Genomic DNA, 11352 nt, shown 5'->3' with positions numbered 1-11352 from the left:
ACAGAGCAAAAATCTACAAGAGCATAATTTTTCATGTTTTCCCTCTCTAGAGTCTATCTCTTTCATACAATCAATCATTCTTTCAAAATTGTTTTACTCCAAGTCCTGTCTCTAAATTTTCTTCTTGAAATTTGAAATTTGCTTTTACTCTCTCAATATTCCATTCATGAGCATGTAATGATTACAATCAGGAGGTATATTAATGAATTGTGTTAGGTGTGTTCCAATTTTTTGTGTTATTTTATCTAATGTGCTTATTTTATGTTGTATCAAACTAACGTTGTTCACGAAATAAATAAACCATTCACCAAGAACTCAGAGTTTGAAAGTGGAAAACCTGACGAAAAGTTTTTCTTACCTGAACTTTTTGGAACCAAGGACTTCAAGCATGATATTGACTCTGCAGATCTGTGCTCAATAGAACAACTGCAGAGTTACCAGTTGCCAACACATGCACACATGAATTGTCTACTCCGATCCTTTCCTCTTATTCTCTCTTTTCTGCTAGGATGATGGCTGCCATCTCCAGCCCCTCACCTTCTTTCTTGAATAGGGCAAACTAATTATTAACCAATGTCTCACCTCAATGCCAACGTATGAAGTAAGATTCTTTATTGATCACATAATTTCCTAACAGTTTTTCTCCACTCACTGTGAAAGGATGAATTAATAAACCAGACTGGACTCTCATGCGGGACAATATCGAACTGCATTTGGATCGTATGATTTTCCAGATTTTGCCAACAAATTATTTGGCATGTTTGTACATTCTACCCACGGTGATGGTAAGGAATTGAGAGAAGGTAATGCAAATGATGTGTTTTATCACACACATTTAAATATCTTTAGTGACAGTATGTAAGAGAATACACCAGTGATAACTGTACAAAGAGTTGAAATCCCAGTTTGAAAGAGGGCATTTTCTACCAGATAAAGAAGGCTTGCAAGATCACTTAGGCAACATACCTTACCTTTCAGACAACCTTGATGAAAAGGCAGATGAAATCAACAGATTTATCAGTGTTCTTGAAGTCAATCGGAACTTACTATTTGGGGATGCTGCTTACTCACTAAATACGAACAGGCAAGAAGAACTTCGGAAGCCAATGGAACTACTCACCTAATGGAAAGTGATGTTGAAAAATTGCACTAACTATTCCCAGGAAGAAAAAAAAAAAACAATCTAGAATTGAAGATGATCTCTTATTCTGGGACAGTCATAATTTTGTCAGGGCTCTTCTAATTACTGAGTGACCTCCCTTGGGCAGTAGTGAATAAGCATATTGTTTGTTGTTCAGGGGCAAGTGATAGTCTCAAAATGATTTGAAGATGTTCTTTATGATAGTGAACATTGAGCTTACACAGTGTACTGTTAATTCTGGAAATAATTGAATTAGATTAATGAACTAGGGCCATGCTTGATGGCCCTAAGAGAGCAGCTGCCCACATTGAGATTTAAGTGAGGCACTGAAACAACAAGGGATACTGCGGACAGCAGATGCAGTGACCAAGAGGATGAAATACTTGTGGAAGCGGTATAAAGATATCAAAGACCATAATATGAGGAGTGGGGTAGAAAGAAAGACAGGCCCTCTGTTTGAGGAGCTTGATGGCATCCTTGGGCCCAGGCCATATACTGAGCCAGTGTTTGTGGCTCAAGCTGGTGTTGACGGTGAGAGCATCGACACAGGTGTGATGATAGTGACTCTGTCTCGATCTGACTTTGAGTTTGATACGGAGCAATTTCTCAAGCAACTGCGGCGACATGATCTTATGAAGTTTGCCAACTTTATGCTTGACGTGGTTGTAGTGCTTTCACAAGTCTCCTTGGAAGCTCAACGTGCCAACAACACTGTAGCTGAGATTGCGGCTTCCATCGAGGCAGCTACAGCGACACTGGTTAAGTACAAGAAAAGGTAATTTTTCTTTCTTTTTCCCTTCTTTCAATAAAATGAACCTGAGTGACATAAAAAAGTTCTTTGTTGATGTATGAGGATATGCATAATTGATCTCTGACTTTTGGATGGTAGATATTTCTGACTGTATATATTTTTCCACCTATTTTTTAGTGATCTGCTAAGCCTTACCCCTTAAAATATCTAAAATGAAGCTATGATTTTCATGAATATATCGTCAAGTTTGGGCCAGTTGCAAGTTAATTTTAAAACTGCAAAGTGCACTAGTTTCAAATGCATGAGCCAATAACATAAGCATCACAGTGACTGTGGTGCCATATTGGGTGTTCGTGCAGACATCATAATTGTGAAATATCACTCAAGTTATTCTTTATATGTATTGTCTTGAAATGAAGCTATATATATATAGATATTTTTTTGAGAGGTAATTCCTAGGACTTCTTTGAATGATTTATTAGGGCACAGATTTTGAAAATGTGAGGCATGTATTGTAGGTGTTACACTCTTTATAACAAAGGCACCATAAGTTCATCACACGACTCATTCATCTGTTGACATGTATCTTCAGCATTTACTGATGCAATTATTTCCTTTACTTCTAATAATGCATCTTTGCATCTACATGTAGTTGCAGTTGATGAGGGACATCCTTAACGCAGACCGGGAAAATATGCAAGCAGAGAGGGAGGAGAGAGAACAAAGGGAACGAGCATGGCAGACAGAGAGGGATCAGCAGTTCCATATGATGACCGCAGTTATAACGAACACACACAATCATCACACTGTGTTCCCCCAGAATCCAGACCTTCAGGACCAGCATTCATGGCAACAACACCCGCAACCACGGCCACAGCACCTTCACCATAAATCACAGCTCCAGCACCAACAACTACAGGACCAACGCCAACAACCACAAGCTCAGAATCAACTACCATCTCAGCATGAATACCACAATCTTCCAAGATATGAAAACCTGTAGAAATTTAATATTTGCTGTCACAATTTAGAACTCGACATACATTATACATTATGTCTGCCTACATGTATGCAACTACTTGGCACATGCACATTTCACAAACTGTATGAGTTTGTTTACGGCATGGATGAGAACTTTAATTCTAGTATTTTCATACACACAAAGGTCATCTTGTTGGGCAACTTCTTCAGATATTGGTTCCTCACTCATTTTCATGTTCCTAAATTGCTTTTTGCTCCTGCAGTTAAAAAAACAAAAACAAAAAAACAGTAAACACACAAACAAAATAAGTTTTCAAGGAAATAAGTTCATGGGTGCAATATTTGCCATTTTTTCTTGCTACAAATATTTATAACAAAATAAAACAAGGTATGTGAAACATGTGCTAGCTGCCACATTATCAATTTTATTCTTGCCAGGATTGTTTGATACAAGTAGGGTTGGGGGTACCACGTATCGTCACCCTAAGGATCTGTAGCTTGTTTATCCTAAAAATATAATACAAATCTGCCTAATTCTTACCTCAAATATGCCATAAATACTGCAGTTTTGAATGTCGTGACCGTCTCGTTGATTATGAATCTCCGTTTTAAAATAGCGCAATTTTAGTGCGTGCGTTCCATTTTCTTCGCGCAGCTAAAAAGGGAACCTTGCGATCGGCACCCCCTCTCCTCCATAGGTATACACGTGAATTTCACAGCATAGGTTATACACATTTGTACACGTGAATTTCACAGGCCATAGGTAATACACGTGAATTTCACAGCCATGCGTCGTTACTGATCGGATGTGTAATTTTTAGCTTGGTTTGTTTGAGCTTGATTTTCGTTTCTTCTTTTTTATTGTTTTTATAGCTAATGACACTTAATCCCGCGCGTACTTTTTCGTTCTATACGCAAACAGCCATGATACGCAGGGTGTCGATGGGAAGGTGCCCTGTCGATAGGTGGTGCCCCAACCATACATGATGTACATAACATGTTTACACAAAGAAACGACGCAAGTTCATATGAAGTTTTCAAGCAGTTACCAAATTGTTGTTCTTTTTTTTTTCATGGTCGTTTTGCTTGTTCGTTTGGGAGAGGGCAATGTGATTTCAAGAACCTACCAGTGCGAGTGGCATAAAATCAGAATTAAGCAAGAACTTTACAGTGTGTGTTACAGTAAACTGACCTAAAAAGTACTTATCACTTATTCTTAGCAAGAATTACCATAACCCAGGTAATCAATATTCGGAGACATTTTTGGAATTTGACCCACTGACGGTGCACTGTGCTGAGTAGTCCCCAATGCACCATCTAACCTCCTTTTTCTCAATGGCTCTCCTTGGATGTTACACTCCATATTTGGAAATGATCTATCCAAATATGGTTTTAATACTGACATGTTTACCTTTAAGTTTTCATAGAACACAAAGAAAATGGACTAATGTTTCATTTCATTTGTGTATTTATAATTGATGAACCAAGGTATGATTCCATATCAAACAAATCATTCTGAAAGGTCAGAATTATGAAATATCACAAAACTATTCCCAATCATGATTCTGCGTGTGTAAACCCTATGGCAAATGTAAGCGTAACGTCAGTTAAGTAACGTCAGTTACCGTCATGCCCTCACTGAAATCGGCATGGTGCTAAAAGGAAATATCTAGGGTGCATATTGTTTTGCACACCTGTCCCTAAGAGCCTAGGTGTATTGCCATATTAAACACATAAAGGCTAGAAGTCAGGGACATGAGATATTTCCATTTAAATCTACACCATAATTTTCCATGTCCTTTTTCCGTAATGTCAGTTACCGACACATTTTCACTTGCTATCTGATAAGATATGCAGTTTGAGAGAAAAACTTTCCACCTATTTCTTCATTCTCATGAACTCATTCATCAATGCTAATTGCAAGCCCCAGGTGCTTTCATTCACAAAACTACAACATAAACAATTTCATGAAAATCCTTACGCGTAACGTCAGTTACCATGGAATTGCCCAGTAGTATAATTAAGGCGTCGAAGTTAGATGTCTATGTTGTTTTTTGGTATGTTAGCCATTCGAAAACCAGTTATTTCTATTAGATGTTGAATGTTTTTAGAATAACATGCTTTATTATATTTCGTAAGAAGTTATTCATTATGTGTTTAAGGAATGTTCAAATCTTGATATTTGTCTGCAACAAGGTTGATCCCACAGTCTCTTTATTAAGTGGGTTAAGGCTATTTAAATGAGTTTGTAATTATAATATTGAACGTGGTATATTGTAATGGCATTTAGCTTGGTGGTATTGTGGAGACTTCCTGTTGATTATGTTTTTGTTATTTGTTGGGGTTTTTTTTATTCCAGATGAGTGGTCGCGTTACTAAACAGTTCAAAGTAGTGGAGCGAGGTGAAATGAGAAGAAGACAAGGTGGGTCGGAGTTTTGTCGGCTGGCCGCTATTGGAAAAGGTTGTCATTCGGTTGTGGAGGCCTATTGTGACGCAAGACATGTGAAAGTCGTGGAGAGAATGATGGGTTTGGCGGCCGGGGCGCTTGTAACTGCCACCAATGTCGAAGAGGGTCCCGGTTTTTATCGTCTTACTGACAAGACGAGTCTGGTGGGTAGCTCATTTTGTTGTTGTTTATGTTGTTGTTGATGAGTACATGTAAAGGAAAACAATAATGGTTTATTTATGAATGATAATGAGAATAATAATAATAATGATAATAATAATATTTGTAGTAATAATACTAATAATGATTGTGGTAATTATAGTAATATATGGAGAAGAAGAAAAAAGAGAAGAATGGATGTTTGGTGGTAGATTTTTTTTTTTCACTGAGAATATAATAAACTGAAGTCACCGGACACACCCAGAAAGAAAAAAATATGTGCTGCCTGAAAGAGAATAAAGCGGAAGGAAGAGGGATCAAGAGGAAACTGGCAGCAAGAGAAGCAGAAGCAGACCAACTTAGTGAAACTGTAGTGAAGCAAAGGGCGCAATTGGAGGAGGTGGAGAAAAGACTTGAAGAACATGAAAAGAAAGGAAGAGAAACTGAGCAGCTGACAAAGGACTTTGTGAAACTGCAAAATTTGCACCATAACCTTCTTCATGATATGAACAAGTTGACCAGCGAATTTGATCCGACATGTGACAAGTTGCGAGATTACAAGGAAATATATGCAAAGAAAGTGGAAGAGGTGAATAGACTCGAAAAGAAGTTGACTGCATGTCAAGAGAAACTGCAGAAAGTTAATGTCAGGAATATAAACAAGAAGATAAGGAGGAGAGAAGAAAATGTCGCAAAATTGCAAATAGAGAATGAGAGAACAGACAAGATAGTGGTAGAGCTTAGGGAAGAATTAGAGGTTGGAAGAGCACAACTTGCTGAAACTAAGGAAAAGGTTAATTCACTTGAAAAGCAGAGGGAGGAAAAGGAAGAAACAAGCAGAAAGAGTTACAAGACAGCATGGTACCACAAAAGACAGAGGGCAAAAGAAAGACATGCTTCTGGGGATGTAGAGGAGGAGCTGAAAACTGTCACAGAGCGCATGCACTTCTTGGAAAGACGTAATGACGAGTTAGAGGAGACATTGAGGCTGACACAAGATGAGGATATTGTAACATATGCTGATGGCAAGTATTTACCATAGTGTCCGTCAGACTATAATGGAACTGATATCACAGAATGTGTCCTTGAACAAAGTGAACGTAGTTATCAGAACTGTTCTGAAAAACCTAACTGGTAAAACAGCTTCTCACCTCCCGTCAGCAGGTACCAGAACACAAATTATGCTGGAAGCCAATCATCTCGCAACAATTGAGGTTGCTGTCGCGATGCGAGAAGGAAAACCTGAAGAAGCTTGTGGAAATTGCATCCATGGGGATGGGACAACAAAGCACCAAAAGAAATATCAGAATTTCCAAGTAACCTTGCCTGACGGCACATCACGCACGATTGGACTCCTTGAAATGTCATCTGGAGACACAGATGCAGTGTTGGACGCTTTCACAGAGAAGATGAAGTATTATGGGAGGACGTTGTCTCAGTTGGAAGACACAGATCCAAATGATGTGTATGAAGAATTAATCACATCAATCAAATCAACAATGACTGATCAGGGCGCCACCATGCCCCAATTCCATGACCGACTCAAGTCCATAAGAGAAAACTTGCTGCCTGATGTTGTAGATAATTGGGAATCACTTCCCAATGAGGTAAAGAACTGCATGCAAGACTTTGGGCAGTTTTTCTGCAAAATGCATCCACTGGTGAATTTTGCTGAGGAGGTCGACAAGGTCCTGAAAGCCTTTGAAGACATCACAACATCTGGGAAGCATGTGCATGTTTTGCAGACCTCAGAATCTGGCGTGACAAGATTAATCAGGACAGCAAGTAAAGCGTTTCACTACAGAGGCTGTGATAAATCTGGTGTTGAGGATGTCTTTTCATCTTACCTGTTGGGTTGCGGATCAAGTAACCATTTGGTTGATTACGTGGGGAATAGAGCAAACATCCTCTTTGAAGGTGCGGCCTCACTTTACTATCATGTCAGTCACATAGGGGACTTCCTTTACATGCTTGATCACAAGAATATCCTCCTCCGAATAATGTAAAACTAAAACAATACAAAAACATACAGTACACAACAATATGTTTAGCATAGTAAATAAAATTATGTAAGGGAGGTCAAACATAATAAGTATGTATGTGAGGTGGTTTGGATTCGAGCTAGCCTTTAGACCTTTGACTGTTTGCACCGTATGATGAATGAAATTAATTACAGGTTGCCTGTTTTTGCCTTATTCGAATTCTATCTATGCACAACCTCAGTATTTTTTAGTCAAAATTTAATCGGAAACGACAAATATTGCACGATCGCTCGATCTTAATGCATGCAATACAACACATTTTACTGACAACCGTCAATAACGAAAAAAAAAAAAGTTTCAAAAATTGCCTACATGGTCCTCACTCTTACCCCTTTGCGAACTCTAACGAATCATTTCAACACTTTACTGAGATAATTATGAGCAGGAAAATTTCCATCTGCAAAAGCATACTGGATAAGAGTGGTTTGTCCGACGTAGCATCAACTGTTAATAGTGAACTACAATATATTCAGAAAGAATGTTTTGATAAGATTAAAAAGAACACTTGCTTGTCCTTCATGGCAACAACTGTACCAGCAAAGTGGATTCCATTGTCAACTATGAAATACTCGTATAGCAATACAAATCAACTCTGAACGCCATTCCCGTCTTAGAATATTATTACCAAGAATGTATTACCGGACGTCATCGAAACCTCAACCAACACCCAGACCCCTATTCCAGCTCCCCCCCCCCCCCCTCCACCCGCCCCTTACACTCTCCGGTGCCAGAGCATGAACCCCTAATCGATGCTCTCCTCTACGTCCGTCCCGGATGCGTACGACCGAGGTCTCTGATTGGTCCGGAACAAAGGGCAAGCAATGACCGTGGAACGCCCGCGTCTCTATACGAAGCTGCCAAAAGGATTAAGTCATAATAGTATCGACAATGGACAGACGAGAAGAACCTATACCAGCCCTTGCCGTGGCAATCAGGGCCTGCACTGAAGATCCCAACTGCCAGTGCGAACTCTGCTCGACTTCAGAAGACCTGGATGGCCGCGAACCAGTGCCCTGGCACTTGATTGCCGCGATGGAATGTGCCACGAATCCAGATTGCAATTGCCAATTCTTCGTGGACGACGACGATGAGGAGGATGGCATCATCGACGAATACAAAGAGGCCGCGGACCACGACCTCGACTTCGATTATCTCTGGGTTCTATGCCCCGAGGAATAAATACCAAAGGCCCTTTTAAGGGCCACACAAATCCAAGAAAGAATTAATCAATGAATAATGTAAAACTAAAACAGTACAAAAACATACAGTACACAACAATATGTTTAGCATAGCAAATGCAATTATGTAAGGGAGGTCAAACAAATAAGTATGTATGTGAGGTAGTTTGGATTCAAGCTAGCCTTTAGACCTTTGACTGTTTGCACCGTATGATGAATGAAATTAATTACAGGTAGTATGTTTTTGCCTTATTCGAATTCTATCTATGCACACCCTCAGTATTTTTTAGTCAAAATTTAATCGGAAACGACAAATATTGCACGATCGCTCGATCTTAATGCATGCAACACAACACATTTTACTGACAATAATCAATATGAAAAAAAAAGAGTAAAAATTAAAATGCCTACATGGTCCTCACTGTTACCCCTTCGCAAACTTTTAAGACTCCTTTCAACACTTGTACAGAGATAATTATGAGCAGGAAAATTTCCCTATAATATGCGAAAGCATACTGGATAAGAGTTGTTTGTCCGACGTAGCATCAACTGTTAATAGTGAACTACAGTTAAACTCGCCTAAGTCGACATCGCATATGTCGAATAATCGGATAAGTCGATGATTTTAAAAAGTCCCGATTTTTCCCCATTGACTTACGTGTATTAATTCACTCACAAGTCGAATTTTTTAAGTCGAATACTCGCTTAAGTCGATGAAATTCCAAGAACACTTTCACGGAAAAACCATTGAATTCACTGTGCCTAAGTCGAATAAGATTTTACTGTGTAATAAATGACTGTCAAAATCACGAGACGCCAGTTTTTGTTTACATGCAGTACATACCACAAGAAACTTTTTTCACCTGAATCGTTAGTAACGCAAACTAACGATCGGGAAAATTAACGTTTGTAGTAACGATGAGTAACAATCCCAAGCGCAAATTAACGATGTTTCGTTGACATTAACGATAGGTAACGCAAGCACGAACGCGAGATTTTGGTTTCCGTTACCGAGAGCTGGTGAAAGGACGACGTAGCCCCTGCCGAGTGTAGCGATCTATGCCTTAAATTTAGTGGAGTCTTTTCGCGAATCGAATCACGATTTCGCGAATGGTTAATTTGCGACCGGGATCACCAAAAACGCACGCCGGGCCACCGAAAAAGCTGGATGTTTGCCTTCAGTTTTGGAAATGAACAGCGGTAACAATCGGCTCCATAAGATGCTAGAATAAATGACAGATGTTTGCTCTTAATTTTGGAAATGAATAACGGTAATATTCGACTCCGTATAATAGTGAAATAAATGTCGGATGTTTGTTTATACTTTTGGAAATGAATAATGGTAAGATTCAGTTCCGTACGGTGCTGAAATTAATGTCAGATATTTGATTTTGCGTTCGGAAATGAATAAGGATAAAATACGGCTCCGGAAGATGCTGAAATAAATGTCGAATGTTTGCTTTGACGTTCGGATATGAATGATAATGATATTCAACTCCATACGACGATAAAATAAATGCCGGATGTTTACTTTTACGTTCGAAAGTAAATAACAATAACATTCAGCTCCGGAAGATGCTAAAGTAAATGTTGAATTATCCCTTTGATGTTCGGAAATGAATAACAACAATAATCAACTTCGTACGACGATGAGACAAATGTCGGATGTTTGTTTTTACTTTCGAAAGTAAATAGCAATAACATTCGGCTCCAGAAGATGCTAAAATAAATGTCAGATGATTGTTTTTACGTTCGGAAGTGAATACATCATGTAGCAGTAATATTTTTCTCCATACGATGCTGAATAACTGTCGGATGTTTGCTTTTAAATTTCGGAATGAATAACAGTAACATTTAGCTGCGTTTGATGGTAAAGTTAATGTTTGATATTTGCTTTGACGTTCGGAAATGAATAACAATAGTATTCAACTCCGTCCGATGATAAAATAAATGTCTGATGTTTGCGTTTATGTTCGAAAGTAAATAGCAATAACATTCAGCTCCGGAAGATGCTAAAATAAATGTTGAATATTTGCTTTGACGTTCGGAAATGAATAACAATAGTATTCAACTCAGAACGATGATGAAATAATTGCTGGATGTTCGCTTTTACGTTCGAAAGTAAATGACAATAACATTCAGCTCCGGAAGATGCTAAAATATATGTCGAATGATCCCTTTGACGTTCTGAAATGAATGACAATAATATTCAACTCCGTATACGATGATGAAATAAATGCCGAATGTTCGCTTTTTTACGTTCGAAAGTAAATAGCATGTAACATTCGTCTCCGGAAGATGCCAAAATAAATGTCAGATGATTGCTTTTACGTTCGGGAGTGAATAGCAGTAACATTCTGCTCAATAATCAAGATGCTAAAACAAATATCAGACATTTGCTATTTAACATTTCGAAATGAATAACAATAACATTCAGCTGCGTTTGATGGTAAAGTAAATGCCGGATGTCTGCCTTGACGTTCGAATATGAAAAACGGTATAACATTCAGCTCCTTACGATGCTGAAATAATCGTCAGATGATTCATTTCACTTTCGGAAGTGGACAGCAGTAACATTCGGCTCCTTATGATCATAAAATAAATGTCGGGTGTTTACTTTTGAATTTGGAGATCGAATAACGATAATATTCTG

General features: G+C 38.6%; 1 pseudogene; it reads left to right on the top strand.

The window, feature by feature from the left end:
- Positions 1–1560: 1560 nt before the first annotated feature.
- Positions 1561–7485, top strand: LOC139740520 (uncharacterized; annotated as a pseudogene).
- The last annotated feature ends 3867 nt before the right edge of the window (positions 7486–11352 follow it).

Source organism: Diadema antillarum, unplaced genomic scaffold (assembly GCF_040938485.1).
Source record: "Diadema antillarum isolate AM-2024a unplaced genomic scaffold, OU_Dant_1.0 seq00000857_RagTag, whole genome shotgun sequence".
In the NCBI taxonomy this organism is placed as follows: Eukaryota; Metazoa; Echinodermata; class Echinoidea; order Diadematoida; family Diadematidae; genus Diadema; species Diadema antillarum.
The sequence above is the reverse complement of the archived record's forward strand: the minus strand, read 5'-3'. Positions and strand labels throughout refer to the sequence as shown.